This window comes from Pongo abelii, chromosome 4 (assembly GCF_028885655.2).
Source record: "Pongo abelii isolate AG06213 chromosome 4, NHGRI_mPonAbe1-v2.0_pri, whole genome shotgun sequence".
Taxonomy (NCBI): Eukaryota; Metazoa; Chordata; class Mammalia; order Primates; family Hominidae; genus Pongo; species Pongo abelii.
Window position 1 is genome coordinate 88,485,102 of NC_071989.2, and position 14,944 is coordinate 88,500,045.

General features: G+C 42.3%; 2 long non-coding RNA genes across 2 annotated transcripts in view; both read right to left on the bottom strand.

Moving 5' to 3' along the window:
• Positions 1-7,770: 7,770 nt before the first annotated feature.
• Positions 7,771-9,847, bottom strand: LOC134761405 (uncharacterized). Its single transcript, XR_010139982.1, has 2 exons — positions 9,748-9,847; positions 7,771-7,984 (listed from the first exon to the last, which is right to left on the bottom strand). It is a non-coding gene; the product is annotated as an uncharacterized LOC134761405 (long non-coding RNA).
• A 713-nt stretch (positions 9,848-10,560) lies between these two features.
• The window catches only part of LOC129059443 (uncharacterized), a 50,319-nt gene continuing 45,935 nt past the window's right edge, over positions 10,561-14,944 (bottom strand). The window contains exon 5 of the long non-coding RNA XR_008525339.2: positions 10,561-10,627. This is a non-coding gene — a long non-coding RNA (uncharacterized LOC129059443). The remainder of the gene's footprint in view (positions 10,628-14,944) is intronic.

Genomic DNA, 14,944 nt, shown 5'->3' on the forward strand with positions numbered 1-14,944 from the left:
TGCAGCATGAACATGAACCACAAGAAATGCATATTTAAAAGCTGTATAGATGTTAACCTTTTCCCCTTTTCCTAATATCAGGGTTTGGGTAAGAGCAATTCTATCAGCTTTTTGTGCTGACATGCCTGGGGGCAGCAGCTGGGCATCAGTAATGGTATTATAATTTAATACTGCATATCCAGCCTGGCATTCCCCACCCCCACCCCACCCCACATTTGACATGCTACTGGAATCTATGAATCTGTCATCCTCTGAATCTGGGAGGGGCTGATCTTTTAAATCATGTCAGATGACATATGTGTATGTGATGACCTGCTCACAGGAATGATTAATTATTGGGCCTCGGGGCAGCAATGAAGCTGTATTTCAGGGTGTTATAGGTTTAAGGGTAACCTCTGGATTGTCCAGGACCATAGCCAGGTATTTGGTTAACCTTTCTCCCGTCATCCAGATACATCCTTTTATTCCCAGGACTGACTTTACCTGATGTGGGCTTAACACTTCCAGTGGTTGACTCAGGATGATTTTAGTGGCTCCCTCCACTAAAATAGCAGTGGCTGCTACTATTGCCCACAGGCAGGTTGGCCACCCCAAAACCACTCCATTCATTTTCTCTGAAAAGCAAGTCGTTGGTCTGGGTTCTGATCCCAGTTTCTGGGTTAGCAGTCCCACAGCTATACCCCAAATACTGGACCTGTTGGAGGTTGAATTGAACCTTCTTTTTGGATACTTTGTATTCAGGTAAATTCAAGTTTCTTAAATGTCTGCCAGTAAACTCAAGGTTCTTACAGTATTTTGGTCAGATGCTTTCCAGGTTGGACTACACACAAGAAGGTCATCAGCATATTGGAGTACACTCCCACACTCCCGTTTCCCAATTGCAGATCCCTCAGATCCTCAGATCCCTTTTTCTTTTCTTTTCTTTTTTTTTTTTTTTGATATTGAGTTTTACTCTTGTTTCCCAGGCTGGAGTACAGTGGCATGATCTCGGCTCACTGCAACCTCCGCCTCCTGGGTTCAAGCGATTCTCCTGCCTCAGCCTCCCGAGTAGCTGGGATTACAGGCTTGCACTACCACATCTGGCTAATTTTTTGTATTTTTAGTAGAGATGGGATTTCTCCATGTTGGTCAGGCTGGTCTCGAACTCTCGAATTCAGGTGATCCGCCCTCCTTGGCCTCCCAAAGTACTGGGATTACAGGCATGAGCCACCGCACCCAGCCCCCTTAGATCCCTTTCTAAGGCTCAGGCAAAAAATAAAATAAAATAAAATAGGGGCTATCCCAAAAGCCCTGAGGGAGTACTGTCCAGTTGTATTGTTATTGTTCTCTGCCATTAGGATCTTCCCATTCAAAATAAAAAGGTATTGAGATTCTAGGGCCAGAGGAATGGAAAAGAAAGCATCTTTCAAGTCTAGGACTGAGAACCATTCCCCGGCCCTTGAGTTGAAAGAACATATGGGGCTGGGCGCGGTGGCTCACGCCTGTAGTCCCAGTGCTTTGGGAGGCTGAGGCAGGTGGATCATGGGGTCAGGAGATCGAGACCATCCTGGCTAACATGGTGAAACCCTGTCTCTACTAAAAATACAAAAAAAAATTAGCCAGATGTGGTGCCAGGCACCTGTAGTCCCAGCTACTCAGGAGGCTGAGGCAGGAGAATGGCGTGAACCCAGCAAGCAGAGCTTGCAGTGAGCCGAGTGTGTGCCACTGCACTCCAGCCTGGGCTACAGAGCAAGACCCTGTCTCAAAAAAAAAAAAAAAAAAAAAGGAAAAGAATATATGGATCTGCCACTAATGAGTGGACAGGTATCATGGCTTCATTAATTGCACCGAGATCCTGTACCATACTGTATTCTCCTGAAGGCTTTAAAACAGGTAAAATGGGGGTATTGTAGGGAGAATTTCAGGGTTTTAGAATCCTTGGCCAAGCAACTCCTTAACTACATATGCTAAGCCCTTTCGTGCTTCTAGCTTAATTGGGTATTGTTTTTGGTTGGGAAAATGACTGGGTTCTTTAAGCTGTATTTTGACTGGCATTGCCATTCTAGCTCTTCCAGGCCTCCCGGTATACCATGCTAGTGGTTGACATGTTTGTTAACATGGCCTGGAACATTGTCTACATCACTTACCGTTAGCAATCTTGATGGGTGGTACTTAAATTGTAGCAGTGCCCCTATTTTAACCATAATATCCCTTCTCAAGGGGACTGGGCAGCTTGGTACTATTAGAAACTCCTGCAGGAAAATGTGTTTTTCAGATTGGCAGGATAAAGGAGAGGTAAAATGCCTGACTTTATTTTTCCCTTCCATTCCTATAATAGTCATGGTCCTAGTGGAGAGTTTTCCTGAATAAGCAGTAAAGGCAAACTAGCTTGCCCGTGTATTAAAAAGAAACTGAATTTGGGCCGGGAGTGGTGGCTCACACCTGTAATCCCAACACTTTGGGAGGCCAAGGCGGGCAGATCACAAGGTCAGGAGATCAAGACCATCCTGACCAACATGGTGAAACCCCGTCTCTACTAAAAATACAAAAATTAGCCAGGCATGGTGGTGTGTGCCTGTAATCCCAGCTATTTGGGAGGCTGAGGCAGGAGAATCACTTGAACCTGGGAGGTGGAGGTTACAGTGAGCTGAGATCATGCCACTGCACTCCAGCCTGGGTGACAGAGTTAGACTCTGTCTCAAAAAAAAAAAAAAGAAAGAAACTGAATTTGTTTGCCCATCACATCCACAGTTACCCAGGGCTCCTCAGTAGTAATAATGATGTGCCTGGACAGGGGCAGTGAGGAAGTCCCAGGCCCCTTCAGTCTTCATCTAGCTCCTTCTTTTGCACTAGCGTCTTGACTGACTGAGCCCCTTGGTGGGAGCCAGGGCAGTCAGTTCTCCAGTGCCAGGGGTCATGACTGGTGCCTTCACACTGACGGCAGGGGCTTAATGCAGTCCTTTGCCCAATGTCCAGTTTTTTTGCACTTGAAGCAAGAGCCTTGTTGGCATCATCTTTATGGCCCTTTGGGTTTCCCTTTAATGCTGTTTGGGCACTTAGGGCATTGCCTGTGATGGCTATCATAATTTTGGCGTGTCATTTTTTCTCTACTCTGTTCTTTTTTCCCCTCCTCCAGGTCACGATTGTTATATACCATAAAGGCAGTATCAGGAAACTGATTTTGGTTAGTTAGTGGTCCCATATGCAGTTTTTGGAGCTTGCACCTGATGTCCAGAGTGGACTGGCTGATAAAATGCTGTGCCCATTAGCACCATACCCTTGGGAGAGGAAGGGCCTAAATTTGTATATTTTCTGAAGGCCTCTTCTAACCTGCCATAAAACATAGCTGGGTTTTCCTCCTTCCCTTGTGTGACTTCCCTGACCTTATAATTTATGGTCTTGGTTATCCCCTTTTTCATCCCTCCAAGGAGTACCTCAAGAAACTTTGCTTGCCTGTTTATTTCCACAGGGGCATTATAATCCCATTTAGGGTCAGTGGTGGGCACTGTGTCTGGGCCCAGGTGATTGCCCTGGGGATTTCAGGCAAACGTATTGTCTGCCTCACAATGGGCAGCTTCAAAACTCCTTTCTTTTTCCATAGGGGTGTAGCAGCATGCCAAAATAAATTGGATACCTCTCCATGATAAATTGAAGGCCAGAGCCAAGGTTTGGAACCCACCTACAAACTTGCCAGGGTCGTCAGAGTACCTTTTCAGTTTTTCTTTACATTGTTGAATATTAGTTATGGCAAATGAGACTTGCACTCAAACTGGCCCTTCTGCTCCTGCTACTTCCCTAAGAGGCAATAGTGTCAGGGGAGCTGCTGAGTAGGGTGTTCCACTTCGGTTATGTTGGGGGCTTAATATAATTTTTTTCCTTCTCTGGGTGGCCTTGCATGGTTGGAGCATTTGGCAAGGGGTTATATAGGGTTGGCTGTGGTTCCCCCTGAGAGACAAGTGGCCCTTGTGAGAGAGGATCATCCACAATGTCTGGCTCAGTCTTGGGGCTCTCCATTTGAGGGCAAGTCTTGGGAGACTTACAGATGGAAGTATTCTGATACAAAGCTGTAAAGGCTTGAATGTATATGGTATTTCTGACCATCTACCCTGTCTTTTGCAAAATAAGTCTAATTGCAGAATAGTGTCATAGTTAAGGCACCCATTGACTGGCCATTATTCCTGACTATCCAGCTGATACTGGGGCCATGCAATATTACAATGAAAAATCAAGCATTTCCTTTTCAGATTGTCAGGGTCAAATTGACTCCAGTGGTTTAGGATGCAGCCAAGAGCGGAATCAGGTGGAATAGATGGAGTGCTTCCCATAGTGGTCTGGAAGAAAAAAGAGATCCTCAGGAGGGCTTATTTGTTCACCCACAATTTCTACCTGGGGCATCCTCGAGGGGAAGTCTTGGGTTTGGCATTGGATCCCCAGGGGGATCCCTTTAGGTCCAGTCTTAGAGTGTCAGACATCTCTGACCTTCGGTGGGCACTGGCACCACTTTCTGTGTTTTCCCTTGGTAGGCAATGGCCTACCATGAGCTTCTCTTTTGTTCCTGGGTATACTCTCTGGCGTTTAGCATCCCACCAATTTAGATAGGCCATATCTTCCTGCATTCCTTGTAGGGTTATGGTAGTAGCCAAAAATCTTAATAACATTAAGGTTGGTGGAGTATTCCTTGTAGCCAGGAAGGATGGAGGCTGGTATATGAATCCCTGCAGCTGGTAATTTACTTTGGGGTCTGGACAGGAAAGATAATGTTTAAGAAGCACCAAGATGTGGGGGTCATCTCTAAGCTTGTTCTTTTTTGCACTTTCCATGTATAAACAAACAGCACGCAGATAAGTAATGGGGAGCTCAAATGCAACAACAGTTTTGCAGTCCCTGGTCCCCACAAAGCATCTGCAAGGCAAGGGTAGAAATTAGAAGGTGAAGGATTAAATCATCTCAAAGACATTATTGCTGCACATACGCAAACCTGACCGTTGCATGGATTTGTCTTGTGCCTGGCAGGACCTAGATGTCCTGTTCCATGACTAAGTTATCATGTCATGGGAGACTTCAAGCGGTGGGTGCCCTAGTGGCTTTTAACTGCCCGACCCATGCCTGCAAATGGCAGCCTTGATAAAAAGAAGGAGAAAAAGAAATCTAAACCCCTGGCAACTGGGCTTACTTCCTGGCTGGCTCGTCAATATATGTTACCAGATGGAAAGTCTTGACTGCAAGTTTTCCATGTTTTTGGCATGTCAAACAAAGAATTGAGCAAAAGGCACAAACAAAGCAACAAAAGAATGAAGCAATGGAAGCACAGGCTTTTTTTGTTATTTTTGTTTGTTTGTTTGTTTGAGATGGAGTCTTGCTCTGTCACCAGGCTGGAGTACAGTGGCGTGATCTTGGCTCACTGCAACCTCCGCTTCCCAGGTTCAAACGATTCTCCCGCCTCAGCCTCCCGAGTAGCTGGGACTACAGGTGCGTGCCACTGTGCCCAGCTAATTTTTGTATTTTTGGTAGAGATGGGGTTTCACCATGTTGGCCAGGATGGTCTCGATCTCCTGACCTCGTGATCTGCCCACCTTGGCCTCCCAAAGTGCTGGGATTACAGGCATGAGCCACGGCACCTGGCCAAAAACACAGATTTATTGAAGCAAAAGTATACTCTACAGAGTGGGAGCAAGCTCGAGCAAGTGGCTCAAGAGCCCCAGTTGCAATGTTCTTTAGGGTTTTTATGAACTAAAAGAATTTGGTAACACCCTCAAGTACCTTTTAAAAGCCTCTGATAGGTTACACACTATGCAAGTGAAGGATTGACCCACGATCAGTCAGAAGCTGAAGTGGAAGCTTGGCCCATGACCAATCAGAGGCTGAAGTGGAAGCCTGTCCTGTGATCAATCAAAGGCATTTCCCATTTATAACGTATGGGAGAGGGGGATTTGTAGAGGGAGGGACCTCTGGCTCCTTGTCACTTGGGCATGGAGAGGTGGGGTTTTCCTTTCTGTCCAATTCCAAGAAGTCAGCCGCAGGTTGCCATTAGGCTCCCTGTCTCCAGACTCTATTCTCCTGCCTCAAGATAATGCTAGTTACATGGGTGTGTCCACTTAGTGCATTTTTGTATGTATATTAAACTTCAATAAGATTTGTTTTCAAAGCATGCTGAAAGGTTATTCTTCAAACCTTCTTCACCTGCAAGCTGGGTATGCAATGAGTGCTCACCACGCATGCTGAGTTCATGCATCTCCCACTCTAACCATATCCAATGTAAGCATTGTTGAGAGGGCTCACTGCACACTCCCTGTATCTTGCATAAGATGAGATGAGTGTCAAATCTCAGCACCCTCCTTCAGTTTTTTGGTCCCCATTTCGTTGTATTTGACAGATGTTCTTCAGAGTCTATTCAATGGAATTGTGGCTGTCCTGATTTCATTATAGATATTTCCTTCTCAGTGTTTGCTTGGCCTTGTTTGTTATTTCTCAGGGGGAGAGGTGGAGGAATGCATTTTATGTCCTATCCATGTTTCCTGGAAGACCCTTCTTTCCTTTTTTAGAAATGATGAATAAAATTGGGCATAATTTTGACCCTAAACCTAATCTTAGCCATACTTTTTGGGACTGGCTCATTTTTAAAAACAAAAAGTTAGTCTATATTCCTGCTAGTGAGTTATTTAAATAAGTACCCAATTCATATATTTTCTGAAGGCTGTAAGATGTGTACGGAAGAAGCCTTTGAGAATTCTTCGTCTTCTGCTGTCTCTTTGTAGCTGCACCTTGCCTGGTGGAACAGCACACGTAGTTATTTCTTTGTGTAAAACATGTAAATAATGCATATTTAGTCTTATGCATTTTTTTATTGTTTTTATTTTGTTCAAGCTCTGAGGTATATTTGTGAAGGTTATGAAATCAAAAATGAAGTAGGGGTATAGCACTTTCTGATGTATCAGGGAAACCAGCCTCCAATATCTCAACGTAGGTTCTTTTCTATTTTCCCTAAGTGTCGGCCGGTCTGACAAATAAAGAGAAAGAGTGCAAAAGAAAGAAATTTTACAGCTGGGTCTCCGGGGGTGACGTCACATGTTGGCAGGTTCCTTGATGCCCCTTGAGCCACAAAACCAGCAAGTTTTTATTAGGGGTTTCAAAAGGGGAGGGATGTACGAATAGGGAGTGGGTCACATGCTTCAAAGGCAGTAAAATGTCACAACAGCAGAGAGGCAGAGTGAGATCACAAGGCCAGGGTGAAACTAGAATTACTGATGAAGGTCCATGTCCTACTGGGCACACATTGTCATTGATAAACATCTTAACAGGAAACTGTTCGTGAGCAGACAACCAGTCTGACTAGAATTTGCCAGGCTGGAATTTCCTAATCCTAGCAAGCCTAGGGGTGCTGCAGGAGGCCAGGGCATATTTCATCCCGTGTCTACAACTGCATAAGACAGACACTCCCAGAGCGGCCATTTTAGAGACCTACCCCTGGGAATGCATTCGTTTTCTCGGGGTTATTCCTTGCTGAGAAAAGAATTCAGCGATATTTCTCCTATTCGCTTTCTGAAAGAAGAGGAATACGACTCTGTTCTGCCAGACCCCGCAGGCAGGCAGACTTTATGGTTACTCCCTTATTCCCTGAAAATTGCTGTTATCCTGTTCTTTTCAAGGTGCTCAGATTTCATATGGTTCAAACACACATGCTTTACAAACAATTTGTGCAGATAACGCAATCATCACAGTGTCCTGAGGCAGTTCGATACATCCTTAGCTTACGGAGATGACGGAATTAAAAGATTAAAGTAAAGACAGGCATAGGAAATTATAAGAGTATTGATTGGGGAAGTGATAAATGTTCATGAAATCTTCACAATTTATGTTCAGAGACTGCAGTAAAGACAGGCATAAGAAATCATAAAAGTATTAATTTGGGGGAACTAACAAATGTCCATGAAATCTTCACAATTTATGTTCTTCTGCCATGGCTTCAGCAGGTCCCTCTGTTCGGGGTCCCTGACTTCCCGCAACACTGATGACCAGAAACAAAGAAGAAAAGTCAATGATGAGGAAATCTTAGCTCTGTCTTAGGCGCTCACAACCTGTATGGATCATAATGGATTTGTCTGTGCTCTGTTGTATTGATAATTATTTTAACAATATCTAATATCACTTATAATATTACTATCAATAGTAGTAAGAAATGATAAAGTATCTTATTACTTTCATGCTTACTTCCCAACAATTTGGTTTCTCTGATTGAGGAATAGTATCAAGTAGCTTAAAAAATAAAATAAGCTGGGTGTGGTGGCTCATGCCTGTAATCACACCACTTTGGAAGGCTGAGGCAAGAGGATCACTTGAGCCCAGAAGTCTATCTGAGACGATCCTGGGCAACACAGTGAGACTCTGTCTCTACAAAACATAAATTAGCCAGGTATGAGGGTGTGTACTTGTAGGTCCCAGCTACTCTGAGGTGGAAGGATTGCTTGAGCCCAGGAGGTCAAGGCTGCAGTGATCCTTGATCATGCCACTGCACTCCAGCCTGGATCACAGAGCAAGACCATGTCTCAAAAATAAAATTAATTAATTAATTAAAAAGACAGTTGAGACTTTCATTTCTCGTTCAAATGGAGTAAGCAGCACATACCACTTTACCTTTCCCAATGATTACAACCAAAAACCCTTGAAAGAAAACATAAAACAGTTAGGAGTCTGAAAAGTAAATAGCAGGCAGACTGGGGATGGAAGTAAAGACTGAGGGATAATCCATACAGAGGTGAGGTCCTGGGTTTTTGTGTGTTTCTCCTTCCTCCTGTATCTCCTGGCCTATAGACTAAAAGGTCTAGTGCACAGTGGGTGTGGACAGAAAAAGCTCTAAGAGAAACCTTCTAGGAAGGGAGACTCCCTGTGAGGTGGATGTAGTTGGGGAAATCCTCTGGGATTTTTCCTCTCCCAGCCCTTCCCCAAGTCAAACCACAGTCCTGCAACTTCTCTCCTGCAGTGGCAGAGATAGTGGTGGCAACAGCAGCAGCAGGAGACACATGGGCACCTAAAACTCTGAAGGAGAAATTCTCTCTGACCATAAGAACTCATAAATAGGGCCCTGTTATTTCTGTTATTGTTGTTGCTCTCTGTTCTTTCAACACTTTACACCAGACGTGGACTCAATCACGAAAAGTGGACTACAATGCAAGGGGGATAAAACTTTGAATTTCTGCTTTTCTAGCCACACAAGCAGAAAAAGAAGCTCTTGGCAGCAGGAGAGTATGGGGGAAATCACAGAAAAGAGGAAGCTCAAGGAAAAGTTCCTAAAAAGCTGTGTATAAATTCCTTGGCTCCACCCCCAGCTGCTCATGCATGGAGCTGACCCAAAGCAATATACCAAAGGCTCTGAGAACTGGCTATGGTGTAGACTACCACCAGAATGACCACCTGGGTGATGCACATGTGAGGTAGATCCAAGTAGCACTGCAAAACTTTTGCAAACTGAAGTGACACTAAAGCCACAGCTTACTAAAGGTATGTCCAAACTTATGATCTGAACCAACCAGGTTAATTGGCAGCTAAAACAACAAAGTAAACATTCACCAAAGGACTTTAACAAGACTCAGAGACTTGTAACATATATAAAACATTCAGGAATAATCTAAAATTGCTCAACATATAAGGAACCAGGAAAATCTCACCAACTTGCAAGAAAGAAGCCAGTCCCAAAATGATTCAGATGTTAAACCTGTCAGACAGTGACTTCAAAGCAGCTATTACAGCCAAGTTCCAGGTATAGCTACTCACGGGTCTGAGGTGGAAGGATCACTTGAGCCCAGGGTGTCAAGGCTGCAATGATCCTTGGTCATGCCACTGCACTCCAGCCTGGGCAACAGAGCGAGACCCTGTCTCAAAAAATTAATTAATTGATTGATTAATTATAAAAGGAGTTCAGACTTTAATTTCCAGTTCAGATGGAGTAAGCAGCACATATCACTTTATCTTTCCCAAAGATTACAACCAAAAACCCTTGAAAGAAAACACAACTAGGAGTCTGAAAAGTACATAATAGCAATAAGAGAGCAGTAAGAAGACAGAACACTTTTGAAATGAATGGAAAGAAAAATTATCTGCAGCAAAATAGAAGCTACAAGAAAGTGCCATGGGGAGTGGGGAATGGAGAGTTGTTGAGTGGATATGGAGTATCAGTTTTGCAAGGCAAGAAGAGCTCTGGAGACTGCTTGAGCAACAATGTGAATGTACTTAACACTACTGAACTGTATACCAAAAATGGTTAAGATGGTAAATTTTATGTTACATGTATTTTACCAGAATAAAACTAAAGTAAATTGGTATGTACTTACCTAGAAAGATGTTCATAATATAGTTCTAAGTAAAACTAAATTATGTTTCACAATGAAGGAAGGGAAACAAGGCAGGAAGGAAGGGCAAAGTGGTTATGTACAAACTGAAAACTACATAATTGAAATTAAAACCTTTGCTGGATGAACTCATTTGCCAAATGGAAATGACAAAATAGTGATCTTAAAAGATCAATATATATTACCCCATTTGAAACAGACAGGAAAAAAGATTGAAAAAAATAACAGACTTGCATACCTGTGGGACAGTATCAGAAAGATTAACATTTATGTCTTTGGTGTCCCAGATCAGGAGGAAGATACTGCTGCAGATGAATATTGAAAAAAATAAAGGATAGAAACTTTAAAATTTGGCAAAAGACATGAATGTAAAGATTCAGGAAGTTCAGGAAACCCCCCAAACAAGAGTCACTAAAATAAACAACAACAACAAAAAAACTACATTGAGATGCATCCAAATTTAGTTGCTGAAAATTAAAGATTTTTAATTGCTGAAAAATTTTAAAATGTGGGCAGGTGTGATGACTCACGCCTGTAATTCCAGTACTTTGGGAGGCCAAGGCAGGCAAATTGCTTGAGCCCAGGAGTTCAAGACCAGCCTATGGCAAAACCCCCATCTCTAAAAAAAAAAAAAAATACAAAGATTAGCCAGGCGTGGTGGTGCACACCTGTAGTCCTAGCTACCTAGGAGGCTGAGGTGGGAGAAGCTTGAGCCTGGGAGGTGGAGGTTGCAGTGAGCTGAGATTGTGCCACTGCACTCCAGCCTGGGCGACAGAGCGAGACACTGCCTCAAAAAAAAAAAAAAAATTGGAAAAGAAAAATGACACATTACATATATAAAGGCAAAATAACTAAAATGACTGGATTTCTCTCATCAGAAATCATGGCAGTCAGAAAGCAGTAGAACATTTTTTTGATGCTGAAAGTAAAGAAATGTCAACCCAAAATTCTATATTCTGTAAAAATATTCCTCAGGAATGCAGGCAAAATAATTCCTTCCCAGAAGAAGGGAAAATAATGCAGCTGCACTAAAAGAAATACTAAAGGAAATTCTTCAGGTAGAAAGGAAGTAATACCAGAAGGAAACTCAAAACTTCAGGAACGAAAGAAGAGCAACAGAAACAGTAAATATATGGATAAATATACTTTTTACTCTTCATAAGTTCTTTAAAACATGTATAATGGGTGCAAGCAAACACTGTAACATTGATGGTGGGATTTTTGGTGTATGTAGTTATAATACACATGACAACTACAACATAAAGGGTGGAATGTAAAAGGACCTGTACTGTTGAAAGTTCCTCACATTTTATTTGAAATGATAAAATATTCTTAGTTGGTTGTAAAAGTTAAATACATATATTGGAATCCTTAATCATTAAAAATATTATTAAAAGTATATAGTTATTTTTGGCCAGGCGCAGTGGCTCACACCTGTAATACTAGCACTTTGGGAGGCCAAGGCAGGTGGATCATGAGTCAAGAGATTGAGACCATCCTGGCCAACATGGTGAAACCCCATCTCTACTAAAAATACAAAAATTAGCTGGGGGTGGTGGTGCGTGCCTGTAGTCCCAGCTACTCAGGAGGCTGAGGCAAGAAAACTGCTTGAACCCAGGAGGCGGAGGTTGCAGTGAGCCAAGATCATGCCATTGCACTCCAGCCTGGCGACGGAGCGAGACTCCGTCTCAAAAACAAAAACAAAACAAAAAATACAGTTATTTTTAAAGCCAAGAGATAAAATACAAAACCAAAAGATATTCAAATAATTCAAAAGAATCCAGGAAAGAGCCAGGCACGGTGGTTCATGTCTGTAATCCCAACAGTTTGAGAGGCCAAGGCAGGCAGATTCTTAGAGCCCAGGAGTTAGCAGCCTGGGCAACATGGAAAGACCCCATCTCTCCAAAACAAAATATTAAAAAATTAGCCAGACATGGTGATGTGTGCATGTAGTCCCAGCCACCCAGGAGGCTGAGGCAGGAGGATTGCTTGAGCCTGGGAATCAGAGGTTGCAGTGAACAGAGATCATACCACTGCACTCCAGCATGAGCAACAGAGCAATTCCCTCTCTCAAAAAAAAAAAAAAAAAAAAAAAATTCAGAAAAGGAGAAACAGGAATGAAGAAAAAAAGGGGACAAACATAAAACAAATAATAGAATGATAGATCCAACTATATTAACAGTTACATTAAATGTAAATGTTCTAGAAACACCATTTAAAAGACAGAGTTTGTCATTTTGGTTAAGGATACAAGACCCAACTATATGCTATATATTAGAAGTCCACTTTAAACGACTTCAGCATGTAAAAAGTAAAAGGATGGAGAAAGATATACCATGTAAAGATTGGCTGGGCGCAGTGGCTCATGCCTGTAATCCCAGCACTTTGAGAGGCTGAGGTGGGCAGATCACCTGAGGTCAGGAGTTTGAGACTAGCCTGGCCAACATGGTGAAACCCTATCTCTACTAAAAAAAAAAAAAAAAAAAAAAAAATAGCCTGGTGTGGTGGAGGGTGCCTCCATGGAAGGCTGAGGCAGGAAAATCGCTTGAACCCAGGAGGCAGAGGTTGCAGTGAGCCAAGATCCTGCAATCGCACTCCAGCCTGGGTCACAGAGTGAGACTCCATCTCAAAAAAGAAAAGATACACCATGTAATGACCAATCAAAAGGAAGCTGGAATGGGCATATTAATCAGATAAAATAGACTTCAGAACAAGGAAAATTAACAAGTTTGTAGAGGTAAATTGCATACTAATAAAGTGGTCACTGAAGACATAATAATTCTGTATGTATGCAGCTAGCAACAGAGTGTCAAAATACTGTACATAAAACAAAAACTAATAGGAGAAATAGATAATTCTGCAATTATAGATGGGAATTTCAATTTTCCTCTCAGTAATCAATAAAGCAAGTAGACAGAAAACCAGCAAGAATGTAGAAGGCTGGAAAACCATTAGCCAAAAAAGAAAATTTCAGGCTCAGATTTAAGGAATAAATAAGACCAATTCTATACAATCTCTTCCAGAAAATAGAGGAGAAAGGAACAATTTCCAACTCATTTTAAGAGCCAGCATTACCCTAACATTACTAGAGAAAGATATTTCAAAAATAAGATCAATATCTTGAACACAGACACAAAAATTCCCAACAAGATATTGACAAATTGAATGCAGCAATATATAAATAAAATTTTCTTTCAGGAATGCAAGGTTGTTCCCACATTTGAAAATCAATGTAGTCCACCATATTAACAGATTAAAGTATAGAAACATGATTGTATGAATAGATGCAGAAAACCCATTTGACACAATTCAACATCCATTCTTTTTATTTATTTTTTTAAGACAGGGTCTCACTGTAGCTCAGTCTGGAGTGCAGTGGTGGCAATCATGGCTCACTGCAGCCTTGACCTCGTGGGCTCAAGCAGCCCTGCCTCAGCCTCCTAAGTAGCTAGGACTACAAGTGCCCACCACCATGTTTGGCTAATTTTATAACTGTTTATAGCGACAGGGTCTCACTGTGTTGCCCAGGTTGATCTTGAACTCCTGGGCTCAAGCAATCCTCCCGCTTCAGCCTCCCAAAGTTCTGGGATCACAGGCATGAGCCATCGTGCCTAACCTCTACATTCTTTATTGATAAAACTCAACAGAGTATGAATACAAGAGAACTTCCTTAATTTAATAAATTGAACTATAAAAAAAACTTGGCAGCTAACATCATTCTTTTTTTTTTTTTTTTTTTTTTTTTGAGATGGAGTTTCACTCTTATTGCCCAGGCTGGAATGCAATGGTGCGATCTCAGCTCACCACAACCACCGCCTCCTGGCTTCAAGCGATTCTCCTGCCTCAGCCTCCTGAGTAGCTGGGATTACAGACATGCGCCACCACGCCTGGTTAATTTTGTATTTTTAGTAGAGACAGGGTTTCTCCATGTTGGTCAGGCTAGTCTTGAACTCCTGACCTCAGGTGATCCGCCCACCTTGGCCTCCCAAAGTGCTGGGATTACAGGCATGAGCCACCGCGCCTAGCTGCTAACATCATTCTTAATGGTGAAGGGCTGATTAATTTGCCTAAGATTGGGAAAAAGGCAAAAATGCCTGTTCTTAGCATTTCTGTTTAACATCGTGCTAAAAGTCCTGGCCACTGTGATGAGGCAAGAAACAGAAGTAAGAGGCATACAGATTGGAGAAAATAAAACAGAACTTTCTCTATTCACAAACAATGTGAGTGTTTATGTAGAAGATTTGAAGGAATCTGCAAAAAAACTGCTAGAACTAATTAGTTTAGCACAGTTAAAATGCAGAATGCATGATTAACATATAAAAATCACATTGCTATATGTTAGCAATGAGCAATTCAACATCATTTTATTATTTTAATATCAGTTTTTATTTAAACTGTACTTACAGTAACAAATACAAGCAGAGTTAAGGCCAAACACAGTTGGTCCTTGGCAAACATATAAAACATATAACTCAACTGATGGAGCTCTCAGCTCTGCTAGAGAGCAGTCTACAGCAGCAAGCAGTTAGCATATGGGGAACTTCAGTCTTTGCGGCAGTTGGGGGTAATTGGGTAGTTGACTGCTTGACTCAGGGAATTAGAATATATATCTGTTAATCTGG